Source organism: Sciurus carolinensis (genome assembly GCF_902686445.1).
Source record: "Sciurus carolinensis chromosome 14 unlocalized genomic scaffold, mSciCar1.2 SUPER_6_x, whole genome shotgun sequence".
Lineage (NCBI taxonomy): Eukaryota > Metazoa > Chordata > Mammalia > Rodentia > Sciuridae > Sciurus > Sciurus carolinensis.
The window spans coordinates 4,964,424-4,979,105 of NW_025920104.1; the positions used below are offsets into that span (position 1 = coordinate 4,964,424).

A 14,682-nucleotide genomic window follows, 5' to 3' on the forward strand; every position below is an offset into this window, starting at 1 on the left:
ACTGTGTGTAAGAAAATGTAGCTATCTGTGAGAGTAAAACCTGTTTCTGTGAATCTTACCATAGCAGATTAACACAAACCCAAGGTACACTTACAGCAATGCCAAACCTACAAAGCTTCCAGGTGGTGCACCCAGCCCTTTCCTTCTGTTAGGTCCTCCCATCTTAATGCAGGGAACAGGAAAGTCTGCCAGGGGTGGGAGGATAGGAAGGCAGCTGCACCTGAGAAGAATAAGTGTGCAAACATGGTTTCTGTTGCACACACTTTCTTTTCTTGCAACAAAATTGGATCACAGAAGAGGCACAGGAGCAGATAAAAGCCCTCCATAGTCAGGAGTGGAGCCTGATTTGAACCCAAGATTCAAATGCTAGTTCTCTTCCCATCTCCTCTGTTACCTTCCCCGTGGACACTTTAAAGCATCCAAAAAGACAGGTCTTTTTTGTATTTACAAAAAGATTAGACTTCCTATGAGAAGAAAATGGCCTGTTGCCACTTTATGAGCTTTCCTCCTCCTGATTGGTATTATGGCCTGTGACCAGAGCTCTGCCATCTTTCAGGACTCAAGACTGTGGGAAGATAATAAGTTTACCCTGCATGGGTAGGAAGACTGTAAAATTTTAAAGGACTTTTCTCCCACAGTATCAAGGTTATTGCTCCCTCTAGTCAAAGCCCCTGGATGCATATCACTTCCCGGACACCTCACTACAATCAACCTCAGCACAATGAGACTTCAGTGACTATGATGGGACCCAGAGAAGTAGGGAAACCGACTGACTGTGGATAACCCCTAGGTGCCAGCAGGAAAGTGTGTCCCCGCCATCTAGTGGTAATGAGTGGTAATGACGGGGATCTGTGCACCACAACCAAGGATATTCCATATAAAAAAGATTTGATCCTCCCAAACTAGTCCTCTCAATAGTGGTCATAGAGAAGCAACATGGTTTCCAGAACTTACTAAACAATGAATTGGTTTTTGCTTCCCTCTGGAGAAGTAAAGTCAAAACATTTACAGGGTTTTTACTATTAGGCTTAACTGTGTTTGAAGGTCTTAAAGGAAACACTGGAACAATATTCCCTGAACTCCTGAGCACTAAGGAACCATGAGCCTATCCCCTTGTATCTCAGGGTCTGTGCACTGTGGTTGTAACTGGCTAATACCGGATGCCTATATGCTGGGGGTCAGTGAGTGAGGTTATCATAAAATATCTTTTTGCAAAGTGGTGTAAAAGATCCTGTTCTTGGAGGAGAGACCAAAGGAAGGCATAAGTATTTAGCCCCAAATATGCACCTGGAGGGATCATGAAAATTAGAATTCCTGAGTCACTCTGAGTCAGATACTGCAGGTCTGGGGTGTGGCCTGAGAATCTGCTTTGCTATAAATTTCTCTGGTGAAACAGATGCTGGTTGGGGGCCAACTGTTGGGAACACTTTAATGTACAAAGTTGCTCCCCCTGACCTTTCTGGCATGGCCATTTTCCCCGCCTCCCAACTACTGTCAGTCTGTGAACATCCTAGCTAGCTGTTGGTTCATCAGTCAGCATGCATCCTTCTCTGTTATTAGTCCCCTGTTAGCCCAGTGCAATTCAATTGATTCACAATAGCTACCCCGCCATCTTTTCTCATCTTTCTGTCTCTCCTACTTACTTTCTCTATCCTCCCCGCTTTCACACTTTTTCTTGCACACACCCTTTCTGGTTCCCTTTCTTTTCCTCTCATTATCTCTCTTACCCTGCAGGGAGACAGTCTGTTTGCTTAATAAACTCCCTTTTGTGATTTCCCATGTCTGACATGGTTTCTGTGGATCCCTTACAAACACAACCTGAACCCTAGTGTGAATTAGGCTGAACTGCTAAAGGACAGGAGCAAAGGACCTTTAAATGTTTATCAAAGAAAAGAAAATGAGTTGCTAACAGCTAACCTCTGGATAGCACTTCCCAGTTCAAGCTCAACTGATAGCTAATACCTCCAGGTTGGAAGGATCACAAGTTCCAACACAAGTAATTACCCCCTGAGGTTACCCTTTCCTGCCTTTGAGAACATCTGCATGAAATAAAGGAGGTGAGGGTCTTTCAAAAAGCAAAATGTTCCCACACCCAGGAGCACCAGGTATGGGTCCCAGCTCCTCTCTTGAGGAGTCTATTATCTCTGTTATTTCTTTTAAGTAAAATTTGTTTTCTATGCATGCCTTGGCTCACTCAGTTGTCAATCTTCAACATCAGGGGTCCCAAATCTGATTTCTTATATCAATAGGGAATAGATAACTTTGAGTGGTGAGAATCCCATTCCAATTAAGAGAATTATTTTTTAAAGTGGGCCCACTGTGATGAATTCCACATGTTTTCTTTTCCAAGAAGAAATTTACCTGCATCCCTGCCTGGCATAAGTGGATGGTGAATGGCACATTCCTCAACAAATTACCTATATTCTGCAGAAAAAATGCAGGCCTGAAATAATGTTGATAAGAGGGACTCAAGTTACTCTGAAGAGGGAGACTTATGTGACCTTTTCCACAGACCAGATTCTGAAACTCAGGGTGATAAAGATAATATCTAAGAATTTATGGTTAAGAATCTAATTAGAACAGCATGGGCAAAGGTGACCTAGACTTGTCATTGGCAGTGGGGTTATGACAGTCTGATGTCATCCAGCTGTCAAAAGGCAGACCTGGTCAGGACTCTCTTGAAACTTCCCTGAGATCCTCCAATAAAACTAGAGTGCAGGAGAGGAGCACTTCTCTCTCCCTTTTTGAGAGAATTCACTCTCTCTTGAGAGTGTCCCCTTTCCCTTGTACTATTACTTCAATAAACTCATGCCTGTTACTTTGAGTGACATGACTAAAATCTTTCTAATTTGATTGCAAGAATCAGGATTTGAAGGTGAATCTTTGAACTGTATCCGTTTCCCAGACAGCACCACTTCTGTAAGGACTAAATATTTTAAAAATTTCTCAAGATCTGTGTTGATCTTACTTCAGCCACATTGTCAAGCTTTCTGGTTTTTCCTACTCTTCAGGAAAACTCAATAGGAGAAAGTATAATATATAACTAAACACCAGGACTGTCTTTCTCCTCCACATAGTGGATGCTCCAGTTGATATAGTTTTTAATATGCATTGTAGATCTATTGAAATATGATTTGCTTAAAAATAGAACAAATAATTATTAACAAACATGCCTAATGAGAAACTGCTACATATAATACAGAAAAAAAGCAAACACTTTCAGAGTCCATTTATCCATTGAACACAATAGGCACAGTGTCTACATCCTATAGGAATGTCTTATTTTAAAATCTAAAGAAAATTAAATGAATTTAATATGTCCTGGATTATATTCTTCTTCACACAATGTAAATTTTAACCTTCTTTGTATAGGGAAGGGCATAAGAAAGCAGAAGCAAGTCTCTAGGACTCTTGAAAGATGTACTCCAAAATGTGTCCAAAATTAGGTCATTCTCAAGGCTTGTATGGATTTAATTCATTTTCCCCACATTTAATTAGTGCATTAGAGTTGTACATAATGCTTATATTTGTTACATATTTTACATGCACACAATCAAACTATTATTTAACCAATGATTTCGTAGCACTTCCCCTCCCTCCTCATTTGGTCCCACCCCTTGGTTCCTTTTCTTTACTGATCTCCCTTGGATTTTTAGGAGATCTACCCATAGCGTTGTTTTCCTGTTTTCCCTCTCTAGCTTCTCTAGGGAGACATATATCCCTTCATCTTTTCAGTTTGACTTATTTCACTTAACATTGTTGTCTCTAGTTTCATGCATTTTCCTGCAAATGACACAATTTTATTTTTTTTATGGCTGAATAAAAATCAATTGTGTATCTCTACCACATTTTCTTCATCCATTCATCAATTGATAGACACATAGTCCATTTCCATAGTTTAGCAATTGTGAATTTTGCCCCTATAAATATGGATAAGTTTGTATCCCTGTAGTATGATGACTTTAATTCTTCAAGATAAATACCAAAGAGTGCTATAGCTGGGTCATATGGTCATTCCGAGCCTGGTCTTTTGAGGAGACTCCATACTTATTTCCATAATAGTTATACTAATTCTTAGTTCCATCAGTATTGTAAAAGTGTTCCTTTTTCTCCATATTCTCTCCAGCTTCTATTATTTTTGTTCCTGGTGAATGCCACTCTGAAGGATGTGAGATGAAATATTAGTGCAGTTTTGGTTTTTTTGCAGTTTTGATTTACATTTCCCTAATTAGTAATGATGTTGAACATATTTCCCATATACACTTTTTGCCATTTGTATTTCTTCTTTTGAGAAGTGTCTGTTTACTTCACCTGCCTATTGATTAATTAGGTAATTGGATTTTTTTGATAGTTAATCTTCTATTGTTTCTTGTTACCATTCTCTACAAATGAAAGGGAATTGAGAAAAACAGCAGGTCAGTAAGCACTCTTTTTTCGAGTGAAAGAGAATTGGTACTAGGGTTGAGACTCAGTGGTAGAGTGCCCACCTAGCACACATGAGGTCCAGGGTTCAATCCTCAGTACTACATAAGAAAACAAAATAAAGATATTTAAAATAAAAAAATAAAAGAAAATCAATTCAAACTAACATAGACAAAGGTGGGGGCAGTGTTTTATTTTATGATTGAAATCCCTGGGGGTAGTTCTGACTGCAGGAACAGCTGTTTTCTGTGATGTCTTTTTTTTTTTTTTTTAATCTTTTTATCTCTTAGTTTTCATCCCATTTTCTGGTCTCCTCTGTAACTGAAGCCAGAATTAAGAACAGGTAGTTAGTGTAGAAATAGGGGATCCAGTCAAACCCAGAAAATAAAGCCATGAAAGCGACCTACCTCTGGAAGTTGGAGATTGCCCCTGAGAGAATGCAATGTCAAGGATCTCCGGAGCTCATTGATTACCAAATTTACTTGCCTTTTTCAAGGACTGCAAGCATGGAACTGCTAATTAATTCCCCCTGGGTCTTTGCCTGGCTGAATCACCTTGGCTCTCCCCCTGCCCATCGCTTCTCACTTCATGCAAAACCAGGCCTAGTCACTTAGGCAGGAAGGAGAGATAAATGGGGAGAGAACTGGAGAACAAAAGTGATCTTAACCTATAAAAGATGGAGGGTGCGCTTATTTCTGAAGACTTAGAACATCAGCCATGACCCCCTTCTCCCTGCTGGGAGAAGTCTGAATTATTACCTTTAAATAAAACCTGCTTAATATGCTTTCCTTGGTGTGCTTCCCTAGTGTTCAAACTTCAACTTTAGAGGGAGCAGAGCTCATCACTGGTAAATGGTGGTATCATAACTACAAGATGGCAGTAAGCTTTCTGTGCTCACCACCTACCAGCTATTTGTGGGCCTCTAAAAGAATCTGTCTGGACCAGTTCAAACCAACTTCACAGTCTGTGTTTCCTTGTTCTGAGGGTTTTTGTTAGGGGCAGCTATGGTTCAGATAACTCCCATAAAAACACTCCACAGACACAGGTCTCACACAAGAAACTTTCATTTTATGCGGACGATTCACGTCTGCTTGGGGAAAAGGAAAGAAGAGAAAGAAAGAACATGGCACATGACTTCTCAGATATTGGAATTTCGTGGGCTGGGAGAAACCAATCGCGGAGGAGAATTATTACACACTGACTGATGGACCAATGACATATTAGAACGTAATGTGGGAGGCAGGAAGATTATGGCAACCTAAGCTGGAAATTCCTGTAACGGGAGAGGTGTGCGGAACGCAGATTGACAGGTGGTTGGGATTCCTTACAGTTTCCATGCTCTGATTTCTTATGCTTGGTCATCTTCCCACCTCACCCAACATAGGGTGAAATGCAGAGGAAGGATCCCAGGAAAAATCAGGAGTTACTTCTGAACAAGTGAAAACAGACACTGGAGACAGATAAAAGTATTCTGAGCAGATTCCCCTGCTGTGACCAGTGTGGCCAAACCTTCAGTTCCAGTGAGGGGCAAAAGGGGATTAGAAAATCAAGATTCACACAGATTTGAAGATTACACTGGGATAAAGTGGAGCTCTGCTCTCTGATGGAGATGTAGGTCTAATGAGTTATACCAGCAATCCTTATTTATATATGTCTCATTATCAGGTTAATGACTATGAAAACATTATTCTTTGTATTGAGGAATGTCACAGAAAATAGGACATCTAAGTAGCATTTTCACAGTTGCAAAGTTTAATGAGCTTTGTGTAGCTCTCAAGAAAGTCCATTATTAAAAGCTATTCTAAAGTGAGAAGACACAGGAGATGTGAAGCTTGTGAAATATTGTGGTTGTCTAGCATAAAAATTTCTTTCTTCCCAGGAGCTATAAACCTGAGATGAAGATCAGAGTTGATAGGACTCTTATATGGATCCTCCTCACGCAGGTCATTGCCACAGCAGCAGTCCAGCATCCTGTGCCCTTGTACAGAAATATTTCCACGCACCAGGCATGCCATAACAATGAGGTCATCACAGAACCCCAAACTTAATCACTGCTATCACATTCTCTGCCACTGCTTTCCACGCTGATCTGCAGGGGAGTAGCTAACTATACCAAAGAGGTGGGAAGCCTCTATTTCAGCTCATGGCACTGTTGAAGAACCTAGGTATCAGGACATCCCCACTTCAGAGATCAGGGGATCAGGGCTCAGAGGGTCTTAAACTTCCTTCCCAAGTCCACTGGTCTTGAAAGTGGTAGAACCAGAACGTAAAGACCAATCCAGTATCCAAAGGACTGTTTTAAATAATTCTTGTTCTACCAGGTCAGTAATAGTCTTCCTGAGGTGCAAAAGGATTATCATAGATCTTGAGAAGGAAGAGGGAAATCAGAGAGGATGAAGACTCCCTGATAGCACCTCCCAGAGACCTCACACCAGTCAGTTTGTGGCCAAGTTTGGAAGAATTCTTGTCTGCTCACATCTTCTAGTTGTTTTCACACATGTTTATTTCCACATTGCCTTTGTAATTTTTACACATATTATTTTTTGTTTACTTATTTTTCTTAAGTCACCTTGCCTGTTATACTTACAAAAATATATTTAAATCCTCAGTGGTTTATGGAAATTTTCAATAAAAATGAGTATCATTTTACCAAATTAAAAAAATTGACTTCAAAATCCCTAGAACTACTCATTTATTTAGCAGTCATATGTGCACCCTTCCAAATCATTCATCTGAGGCAGAGTCTTCAGACTGAGCTTAGGGAGTTGGAGTTACTGGATCACACCAGAACCCAAATGATCCCTGTGATCTTCTGCCACATGCAGTTATCCAGGCACTCCTTCAATCTCCATTGCACTCTGAGAGCAAGGTAAGGCAAGTCCCAACTTCCCTCAGTCAGGAGGCCAGGAAGATGTCCTTCCCCAAATGTAGTCAAGTTCACATACTTAAAAACCAGGTTTCTGGTTCTGTTCACTGCATCCTTACTTTCCAACCACATACCATTTTAGATGTGATCTAATTCAGGGGTCATGGTTCTTTGCAGCAACTTCTTTCCTGACCATTGAGTCATGTCATGACTCCCAATTTAACTATTCTGTGATTATTGCTTTTTAAGTGCTCTAGGAAGAAGAAACCAGGTTTGCATAGTGTCCCCAGGAAGTTGGGCTGTACGAGGCTGAGCAGTCACATCTTTTCCCACTGTCCTACTGTCCATTTGCTTCTCAAATGTCTGCCAGAGACAAATCTCCATGGAAGAACAGAGGAACAACCCAAGAAAAAGGGGCCTTTGAGAGCATGCAGGAAAATGCCCTTAGTGTACAGAGAAATAAGCTAGCCCTGAGGGTCTTTGTCCCCCCATCTTGCACAACCAACTGGGGCACAGCTATATTGAATCAATGTCCCCTGACTCCTGACACATGTTTATCATTTATTCAACTGAAAATATTTCCACCACAAATTACATTGGGCTTCTAGCTCTAAGGACAGATGATTAACCCTTCACTCTAGAATAATCTAATTTCTGTAATATGACAATGTAGTCACAATGATATTCTCTCACCTGGGAGATTAACCACATGATCTGATAGACTCTAATGATCCTATAGAAATAGAAAACACAGGCTTGGGTTACCTAAAAATATCTAAAAAGTCCCACCTCACCCCACCCTGCTCCTAAAATCTCCAAGACTTTCCATCCTATGAATGGGAAAGGCTTTATGTGACCATTTAAACCAGATGCTCCACATGGACTAAATTGTATCTTCCTTAGAAACCACTATGGAGGACTGGGGATATAGCTCAGTTGGTAAAGTGCTTGCCTTGCAAGCACAAGGCCCTGGGTTCAATCTCCAGTACTGCAAAATAAATAAATAAATAAATAAATAAATAAATAAATAAATAAATAAAAGAAAGCACTATGGAGTCATTGTGTATTTCAGGAGTTAGGCTGTGGCCTGTGCTCTTTTCTCTCACAGTCAGCAACTATACTCCCTGTTGTTCAGTCCTATATTACAATTGAGCTTCTGTCTGGCTACCTCTGGGTCCTCTCCCAGGGTTGGTGGGGGATCACCAAGAGGGGAGGCTGCTTCCCACCATCCAAGATTCAGCACAACTGCACCAGGAAGAAAGCTGAATGAGGGCAAGTGACACAAACAGTCTAAGAGGACAAAGGTCTGTATCATTCAAGGGCTGAGCTTGTGCCAAGAAAATAGGATTCCAAGGAAGACTGGTGTTGTTGGAAAGGGATGAGAAACAACAGAATTCCTTCCCCAACCAAAAATCTTCAGCACTCACTCTGATTTTACAATTTTGGGAAAGATCTTTAAATTTTACAGAGTATTTTTATACTAGCTAAAAACTAGAGGAATCTAAATATTCAAGAGGAGCAATATGACTGAATCAATTGTTACACTGTTCCACAACTCTCATGCAGACTTAAGAATGATAGTTAAAAATACTGTAGTTTAAGTAACTCAGAAAATAATCAAATGTAAAAAAATTAAAAAATTGCATGTATGATGAGATTACTACTGTGCCATCTGATGATGTACTTGCTGAACAAAAGATCTCAAACATATTCAACTTTAGTGCTGCTAGTAAACTTGTGGGATAGTGTGCAGAAAAATAGAGATATGTGACCTGATAAGACTCAGTGTCCCCACTTAGAACCTCAGAACTGACTGAGATACCCAACTATCTCCTGCAAACCCTACACAGTTGCCACTGGAAACTAATGTTAGGAAGCTCATCTAGGTGTGCCTAACCTGTCCTTCCCCATGGAACGTGCCATGCTAAGAATAATGGCACTGGATTTTGCAGAATCCAAGTCATCTTGAGGGTTTTTCCCCCAAATATTTAGAATTGAAATGAACATTCCCATGGGACTGAATGTGTTAATGTTGTCTGGGAATTGAGTCCTGACCCAGACCTCAGGGATTTTACCATCCAGGGTCAATATTCACAAGTGAACCTTTTGATTCTGACTGGACCTCTAGGACTGTAAGGGAAATCAAGGGTGCCAGACTATGTTGCCAGTCACTGCTGCAGTTTTATGAGTCTTTTTTTCTCTCTCCCTCTTCCTGAACCCCCTCAGCAGGACTTCACAAGGAAGTTCCTTCATCAGCACTGTTGAAGGTCATATATCGATATGCTGCTTGTTACCACTAGGCTGAAACTAGAGTCCTGGTCTCCTTAGTGTCTTTACTTCTTGTTAAGTCTGATACTTGCACTGGTGAGAAAATACTAGGAGACTGTGGGCCATGTCTGACTTGCCCAAGAGTCTGTGCCAGCCTTCAACTCAGCACTTACGTAGCCCAATGTGCCCAGAAGAAATGGCTAAAAAATTAACCCTCAATTAGTCAAGTTGTGATGCCCAGAGGGACAGGGCAGGCCATGGTTGGGAGGACTTTGGGTATATTTGTTCCAGCCTAAGTTTGGTTTAGCAAAGGAAATGGTTTTTTGGAAAATGGTCTTAGTTAGGGAAGTGGCCCATTCCTCATATCAAGACCTGAGGAGCAGGCCTGGCAATCATTAGCTTTCACTTCATGGGGGGGAATATGGGGCTTATGGTCCCAACATGTTGCATTTTCTGTTGTACCTCATGACTCCCTTACCTCTTCTTACCCCTCATCCATTTTTCTCATCATCATGGGCAAGACAACTGTGTATTGGGCATCGATGAAATCCTGGGTATGTGCCTTAAACTTCCTAGTCAATCTTCCAAGATAAACATTTTTTCAATTTCAAAAATGGAGTAATGAGGCCTCTGAAAGTCACATAATATTCTGACATGGCCTGGTTTACTCACACATTGCCTTCATTATAATCTCTAATGCTCACATAATACCCTCACTGTGACCTCTTACACTGATATGCTAAATTACTCTGGCCTGTGACATTCATATAATACTTTACTTGGCCTCTGACACTCACATAACACCCTCACCATGGCCTATCACACATAGTATTCTCACTAACATCTGACACTCAACTAATGCCCTCACTGGGGCCTCTCACTCTCACATATGCTCAATGTGACATCTGACTTTCACATAATATCCTACTGTGGCTTTTGACATTCACATAATACCCTCACTTGGCCTCTGATTCTCACAAAATATCCTCATTCTTATGTTGACATTCACATAATATCAACACTGTAATCTTGATAGTCATGTAATATCACTACAGCCCCTGACACTCACAAAGTATACTCACTATGGCATCTGATGCTCTCAAATATACTTACAATGTTCACATATATTCTTTTTTTTTTTTTTTTTGGGGGGGGGTTTGCTTCAGTTCTTGTTTAGACTTTGTGGAATACAAATACAAGAGGATAAAGCAGAAAGAAGTAATGCTTCTTAACAATAAGCCAAGCTGGCATAGTGAACAAAATACACGTTACCTTTCTTGCCATCTAATTTCCCATTTACCTATGAATCTGAGGCTTTTTATCTGCCTGGGTTCCTTGGCAAAAGTCAGAAGTCATTGTCACTCTCATCCAGAGGCTCAGGTTTTCGAACCCTTCGGTTGGGCTTTGCAGGTGAGAGAGCAATGCTCTCATCTTCCAAATCATCGTCATCATCTTCATCATCTTCCATGTCAATTTCGCTGTCTTCCGAGTCTTCATCATCGTCAGAGTCTCCACCTTGCATTGTGCCCACGACGCGTTTGCCTGGTCTTCCTTGCATGAGCACCTCCATGGCTGTCCGCGGCTTGGACAGTCGCCGCTCCTCCAACTCACTGTCGGACTCATCATCCTCCTGGATGTCTATGTCCGAGTCATCATTACTTCAAACCTCTCCTGCTCCATCCTGTGATGATCCTCAAGCTGCTGTTCCAGGTAAGCCAAATTTCAAAATTTTTCTAGATAAACATCATAGTGCTTTTGCAATTCTTCCTCAATCTTCTCATACTCATCCATAAAGGCTGGCCTGACACTTTGCAGAGTCTGTAGTCGCTTTCGATTTCTTTCCAGTTCTAATTTTCTCTTTTCAATTTTGGCTTCTAAATTAGCTTCATCGGAGGCCACATTATTGAGCAAGTCTTTAGTCTTCTGAACCTGTGCCAAAATCTCTTTTATTGTGATTCTCATTACTTTTTCAGTTTCATTTATTTCCAGAGGTCTGGCGATGGCTTCTGTTCTCAGTTCCCTTAATTCGACCTCCCTGCACAGCAAGTCATATAGTGATGCTCCTTTGGAGGTGATTTCAGAAGCAAGTTGCCTGGCTGCTTTTAAATCTGCAATCTTGGAGCCGAGATCAAATTTGAATTTGCTGACATCTTCCTCTCCTACTTTAGAGCTCTCCATCCCTTTGGTTTTCATAGCATTATAAAGGACAGATGTGACCTTCAGCAGTTCTTTCACTGCGTACCCATCTGCCTGGTAAAGCTTCTTAGTATTGAGTTTTATATGTGCCTTTGTGGCCTGTGAGGCACTGGGTTCGATCCTCAGCACCACATGAAAATAAATAAAGATATTATGTCCATCTGCAACTTTTCACAAGCCAGAGCAGCACTTCAGATACAAGCCCGAAGTTGGGTGTACGGAAATTTTCCATAGAAATGTGCCGTGGGTATCCCAGGGCTCTCATCATCTCTGTGAAATTGCGGAGGTCGCGGAAAGACATGGTGCACGGGTCCCCAGGAACCGCGGTGTTTTCACATATATTCTTATATTTTATCAGAATAGTCCTTGAGATAGAAAATTTTTCCTGTGACCTCTGACATTTAAAAAAAGTCTTCTCATTTACAAAATGTCTTTCACACATTATACTCACTGTCACATGAGTTCCTCACATAATACACTCAGTGTGACATAAAACACTGATATAATACCATACTGTGGCCTCTGACACAGAATGTCCTCAATTGATCTCTGACACATAATTCCTTCATTGTTACCACTGACACATTATATCCCTGTAGTGACCTCAAACACACAAAACAGCAAAATTGTGGCTTTCTACACACATACTCAGTGAGGTCTTTGAATCTTACATAATGCCTTAAATGTGGCCTATGGCACTGATATAAAACTCTCACTTGGTGTCTGACACTGACATATCATTATGAATTTTATACTCACATGACACAATAACTGTGGTCTCTGACTCTCATATAATTTTCTCACTGTTATCTCTGAAACTCACATATTACCATACTGGAACTTCTGATATAAAACCAACAATGTGACCTATAAAACACAAAATATCCTCTTCCTGCTGCCTTAACCCCTCACAACTTGGCCTGTGCCACTGACATAATATTCTCACTGTGATCTCTAATCCTCACATATTATACTCTGTGACTTCTGACACATAATTACCTCAGTATAATAAACTCAGTGTGACCTCAGGCACTCAAATAATATCCTAAGTTTAACCATTGTCACTGATAAAAATACCCTAATGTGATCTCTGATCCTCAAAAATGCACTCACTGTGATTTCTCACACTCATATAATACCCTTAGTGTAACCTCAGATACTAATATAATACCTGTATATGCTCTCTGACACATAATACCAAAAATGTGGCCTCTGACACTCAGAATATTCTCACTGAGGCTTCTGATACTCACATAATACCTTCACTATGCCTATTGTCCATTACAGAATACCTTCATTCTGCCCTATGACAATTATGAAATATCCTCAATTAGCAGTCTCACAATATTTTCACCAGACCTCTGACGTTATATAATTTACTCACTGTGACTCAAACACTCCCATAATACCTTCATGTGGCCTGTGGCACTTGCATAATATCCTCACTTGTCCTCTGATACTGACATAATATCCTTACTGTTCTTGCGTCAATCATATAATACCCTTACTGTGGACTATAATCACACACAAAAAAATTCTCACTATGTCCTCGGGCACTCACAAATTATTGTCACATGGCCTCTGTCACCCACAAAATATCCTCACTGTGGCCTCTGACATGAACACAGGATAGTCGGTATGATCTCAGACAAAAAGTAGTCTCCTGTGGCCACTGACACTCACATAATACCCTCATTTTGTCCTATGCCATTCACATAATATCTTCACTTGTCAGCTGAAACTCACATAATACCCTATTGTGTTCTCTGACATTCACATAACACCCTAATTCTGACCTATGACACTGATAATACCATCACAGTGATATGTCTCACTCATATTATTTCTTTAGTGTGACCTGAGACACAAACCTGATACACTCAATGTGCACTCTAATTGACATTGTATCCTCACTGTGGCTTCTGATGCTCAAATAATTATCTCAGAGTGACCTCAGACACTGACATAATACACTAACAGTATCCCCTGACACATAATATCCCACCTGGGGCATCTGACACTGCAATAAAACCCTCACTGTGACTTCTGGCACTCACATAAATACCTCACTCTGGTCTCTGACACTCACATAATAGCATATCAGTGACCCCTAACACTATTAAAATAACTCACTGGACTCTGACACTACATAATATTTTTGCATGACCTCTTAAACTAACATAATGTACTCCCTATGACACTGAACACTCATTTACTATCTTCACTGTGTCCTATGACACTGACATAATATCCCATTTTATCCTCTTACTTTCATTTAATAATATGAATATGACAACAGGACACTCAAATAATATTCTCAATTTGGCCTCTCCTCTGATACTCACATAATACCCTCACTGTTGCCTGTGACACACATTATATTCTCACTTGGTCTCTGATGTTTATACAATAACTTCCATGTGGCCTCTGATATTTACAATGACCTCACTTGGCCTGTGACTCTAACAAAATACCCTCATCATAATCTGTTACAGTCATAAAATATCCACACTATGGTCCCTGATGTTGAAAATATTTTCTCATTATATCCTCTGACACATAATATTCTCACTTTTCCTGTGTCACTCACATAACACTCTGTGTGATTTTGATACTCATATATTACCCCCACTGTGAACTCTCACACTCAAACAATACCCTTACTGTGACCTTTGGCACTGACTTAATATCTTCAGTGTGGCCTCAGATTATATCCTAAGTGTGACCACTGACACTCACATGCTACACTCACTGTGGCCTGTGATGCTTACATAATACCCTCATCATGACTTATGACTCTCACGTTATAACCTCATTGTGACCTCTGATGCTGATATAATATACTCACTGTGGTCTCAGACACTCACAAAATAACCTCTCTTGGACCTCTGACACTTGTAATACTCTCAGTGTGAACACTGACACTCATA

At 40.5% G+C, this 14,682-nt stretch overlaps 1 pseudogene; it reads right to left on the minus strand.

The window, feature by feature from the left end:
• Positions 1-10,708: 10,708 nt before the first annotated feature.
• On the minus strand, positions 10,709-12,057 carry LOC124973112 (clusterin-associated protein 1-like; annotated as a pseudogene).
• Positions 12,058-14,682: the final 2,625 nt, after the last annotated feature.